Source organism: Sinocyclocheilus anshuiensis, unplaced genomic scaffold (genome assembly GCF_001515605.1).
Source record: "Sinocyclocheilus anshuiensis isolate Anshui unplaced genomic scaffold, SAMN03320099.WGS_v1.1 scaffold1067, whole genome shotgun sequence".
In the NCBI taxonomy this organism is placed as follows: Eukaryota; Metazoa; Chordata; class Actinopteri; order Cypriniformes; family Cyprinidae; genus Sinocyclocheilus; species Sinocyclocheilus anshuiensis.
The window spans coordinates 374,586-379,433 of record NW_015547739.1 but is presented as its reverse complement, the minus strand read 5'-3'; the positions used below and the strand labels follow the sequence as shown (position 1 = coordinate 379,433).

At 40.6% G+C, this 4,848-nt stretch overlaps 1 pseudogene; it reads right to left on the bottom strand.

Annotated features, from left to right (window-relative positions):
* Nucleotides 1–4,349: 4,349 nt before the first annotated feature.
* LOC107704462 (E3 ubiquitin/ISG15 ligase TRIM25-like) overlaps nucleotides 4,350–4,848 on the bottom strand; it is a 7,719-nt pseudogene continuing 7,220 nt past the window's right edge.

Sequence of the window (4,848 nt, the reverse complement as noted above, 5' to 3'; positions counted from 1 at the left end):
TTTTTACTCTCATAGATTTTGTTACCATTGCCATGCATTATACGACTGATAGACTGCAACGGCTGGAGTTAAAAATCATCAAATGTGTTCTACTGAAGAAACAAAGTCACCTACATCTTGGATGCCCTGGGGGTAAGCAGATAAACATCACATTTTCATTTTTGGGTGAACTAGCCCTTTAAAGTCTTGTTTAAAAAAACGTAAATGATTTGGTCAGTAAGATGTCCTAGATGTTTGCTGAAGTGTTGCTAGTTGGTTGCTAGGATATTCTGGGTGGTTGCTAGGCTCTTGCTATGCAGTTGCTGGGGTGTTGCTAGAGTATATGGTTGCTAGAGTTTGTTCTGGGTGATTACAGACATTCCCACCTCTGTTCATAACAGAAAATCAAACACTGTTTTCAAAACTGATCCAGTTTCAGTGCTTTGATATTATTGTATTTCTTTCTAAAGTTAGGAAATTCAAAAGTTTTTGTTGCTCTTAAACTTGCAATAAACGTGATTATACCATCTAAGTAGCCTATGTAATTTTAATAAAACCACATTCTTTAGTGATACAAGCTCAGAAACATTTATTTTAAACAGTATAGATGATTACTTAATGGTAATACAATATCTTTGAACACAACTGTCAGACCATAAATCCCCCAAAAACTATGCATGGGGGCTTGCTTTGGTGTTGCCACCCCTCACAGACCCCATGCCACCCCTTTGCCACCCTAAAAAAAAATTCTAGATCCGCCCCTGCCTCAGCGGAGGAATGATCTTCACAAGCCTCCAGAACATCTCACATCTTCTGAGGAGCCTTTATTTCTTCAGCTCTCAATCACTGCATTATATGTTTGGAGCATTTCAATCTCATCTTACTGAGACAGATTACTGCAGATATAGAGCGACCACTGATATTTAGATCATTTTATGTCAGTATCTGCTCTACTGTTATAAAGATCTCACTGATTTACATTACAAGTAGCAGACTTTTATCATATACATATCAGCATTTGCAGCAAATTCATATTTTTGCTGAGTTTGAGTCTCTGAATAAAATTGAGCTGTTTTTTCCTCCATGTTCTCAGGAGATTTTACTAACTGTCTGGCTTTACAGGGTTAACTAACATCTTTTATTACTCTTGAGGAATTTATAAGGAATGTCTGAGACAAAGCTGATATTTTAGATAAATAACTGGGAACTGAATGCAGGTACATGAATCCCCAGACGTGTGTTTTTGAGGGTTTGTGGTGGAGTGTAAGTGTGTGTTGAGTCTTATCAGCAGTATTTGGGCTCTTTCACCCTGAACACTCTGTTTTGACTGCGGTGTTTCAGATTATATCAGTGTGTGGAGACAGACTGCTTGAGTTCTTCTAACAGTAGTTTCTCACCGCCGCAGCCCTGCATCACACCTGACCTGATACTGTCACCCTCACGTTTAACAGGTCGGGTCACCTCGCATCCAAAACCTCTCACACTCCGGCTTATACAAACTCTCTCAAGTAATTTGATCTTGTTTGAAGGATGTTTAGAGTCTAATTCAAAGACACAGATTAAGAAATCGGCGTTTGCAATGTATTAAGAGTTTCCCCATGTCTCCTCTGCTTCTCAAATATCTTTTCAATATGCAAGTCCAAAAATTCTGAACATTAGCATGCAAAAAAAAAAAAAAAAAAAACAAGTTTAAAGATGTTCTGCACATATGCTTTTGGACCTGCTCTATACAGCATTCACATGTCTGAACTGACTAACATTCTCAGAATGTTCTATCAATGTTCTTTCAAAGTTATGAATAAACATTCCTCCAGTAATGTAAACAGAACGCTCATTCAAATGTATCTGGTCTTTAATAACCCAGCTAACGGGGAACATTCTCACAGCTTTCACTAACGTTTTTTTTTTTTAACTTATATAAATGTTAAGAAAATGTTCTTAAAGTAATGTTTATGGAACATTCTTAAAACCTTATTAGTATTTGATATACGTTCTTATAACATCGAGAGAAAACATTCTGAGATCAACATTCTAAAATTATCCTGAACATTCTAAGAAACCTTTTTGCAACTTTTAAATAACATTCTAATCGCGACAAGAAAACTGGACATTTTAATGTACTTGCAATATTAAAAATAAACGTTCAAATAACATTTGTTACATATTGGGGAAAAATTAAGTTAGTAGAATATTCTAAGAAACGTTTTTGTAACTTTTAAGTAATGTTATAATCACAAGAACAAGAAGAAACTGGACATTTCATCGTTTTAGAAACATTTGGAAAACAATGCTCCCACAACGTTTTTACAACCTAAATTTGTTACATGGGAATGTTCCAAACAATTTGCACAAAAATGTTCGTTTACTACTTGTTTCAAAACGTTCAGAAAACTTTCAAAAGTAACATTCCCATAACATTTGCAAAATTATAAAATGGAATGTTCTTATGGGATTTATGGGATTGTCACACACGTCTGACCAAAATCGATCAGTGCCAGCCATCAGTGAACTGACTGCGCAGACTTTTTAAAACATTTTAGCATGAATCACCTTTTAAAAGCTGCAGAGGAAACACATCAAATCATCGTTGTGTTGTTATTGCATTAACTGGAAGGATAACACAATCACCGCGGCATTAATGGAGACCAGTGTCTCTCTGTCTGTCTGTCAGAGACCAGAGAGAAGATGAGACACGTCCACAATCTGTCTGAACAGTCACGTCTTTTCAAGCACTCTTAAAAAACAAAGGCTCCAGAAACGGGTTTTCACAGCGATGCCATAGAAGAACCATTTTTTTCTTATAGTGTAAAAACTTTAAAAATCCAAAGAACCTTTTTCTAAAAGAACCCTTTTTGCAATGGAAAGGTTCTAAAGGTTCTTCATGGAACCATCAATGCCAATAAAGAACCTTTATTTTTCAGAGTGTATGCATTCATTATTCTTTCCTTTAATTTATTAGTATAGATTGAAAAGACTTTGTGAGACACTTCAGGACTTGAAGTCCGGAAGTGTTAATGTGTGTGTTAACAGCAGCGGCCCACTCATTATCCACAGAGACGGGTTAAGTAACAAATGTATGTGTGTGTGTGTGTCTGTGTGTGTGTGTCTGTGTGTGTGTGTGTGTGTGTGTGTGTGTGTGTCTGCCCACTCTCTGAACGACCAACACCAGCCGTCTCATCCGTTACACAGCAAGAATTCACATGCATCCCAGTTTGCTTACTTATACGACCTAAAAGAATGCACTCTTTTTGTGAAGAAAAAGTACATAAAGTGTAGCACAAGCTTTGGGACATACTACATCATGAGTTTGCTCTCTGATACACAGTCAATCATAAATTATGTTATCACAGTTCAGCATATCCACCTTATTTTGAATGCATTTGTAACTTTCCAGCTAACAGCAAACTTTCTCACATATTTTACTAATGTGTTTTAAAAGTTATATAAATGTTAGGACAGATCATTCTTAAATAATGTTTATGGCTCGTACTTATAACTTTATTAATATTTGATATGCGTTCTTGTAACATCGAGAGAAAACATCATAGAACATTCTCAGGAACATCCTGAATGTCGCTGAATCCCGCAGGTAGAGATCTACATGGATTATATGTCCCGTTTCATAGCCAGTGTTGGGCAAGGTACTCTGAAAATGTAATCAAATTACTGATTACTGATTACTCCTTTTAAAAGACCAGGGGCTTTTCTGGGGGGGGCCAGGGGGGGCCAGTGCCCCCCTGCCAACAAGCTTGGCCCCCCCTTTGGCCCCCCTAAATTTGGAATCATATCACACCAAACAATTGTGGGTGAAATGCGCAGTTTGTCCTGTAAAATATGCATATAAAAAAAAGAAAAACTTTTAAAGCAGTTAGCAGGTGGCGCTTAAAGCGTTTCCTTGGTTTCCGCTGTAAACAAAGCAGTGCTGCACTTATGAACTTTAATATGCATCATACAGAGGCAAGAGGAAAAGAAAAAATACAATCGAAAGATAGTAAGTTCCCCTCAGACATACATTCATATAAACTCCTACCCCCACGCGTACGTACGCAACTCTCTATCTATAGTCAATCTGCTAATATCCGTCCTGTGCACTCAAATTGAGCGCTCTCTTCTCTCTATCAGTACAAGACACGCCCCCTTACTGCTGATTGGCTACAAGTGTGTTTTGGGACTCGGTCAGACACTGCGGTCAAAAGCGTTTTTAAAAAATCGCTTAGTGCACGTTTAAGGAGCGGCGGGCCAGGCCGCCACTACTTAGGCTAATGTACATAGCGGAAACCCAGATTAATCCTCTGTTTACCGATGTCGCCTTTCATAGAGACAGTGAGGGGGACGGATCGGGTCACTCTGAATCTGGGGGCCCCAACCCCTCAGGTGTCCTCGTCGTGCTGCGGGGTTTGTGAAGGACAGGTAGTGTTCAGGAAGGAAGGAAGGAAGGAAGGGTCCAGGTAAGGGGCGGAGCCCGGCGGCTGCACGCGCTCCCCTCTTGGTCCAGGGCGAGGGGCGGCGGCTTCTTCTGAGCGGCTTTGTCCTCCTTGGCCCGTCAGCCGTATAACAAGTGCGGTTATCGACCGGACAGCGGGTCCGGCAGCTTATGGCTCTGGCGGCGCGGGTGTCCCTCTACGGACCCTTCCTGGACCCACGAGGACACCAGCATGCATGCACGGGGAAGAGACCGGTCTCCCGAGGAGAGGCGCGCTCAGCATTTAAACAGCGGCGGTGATGAGGCTCCATTTGGTTCAGGTGTGCCCCATCACACGCCGCCAGCTCTGGCTATTTCAGCGCCCCTCCTCTCTCACGCACCCACTCATGTCGGGAGCCTGGCGAAGGGCGGCGATTAAGGGACGGGGTGATGCTGATAATTAGGGG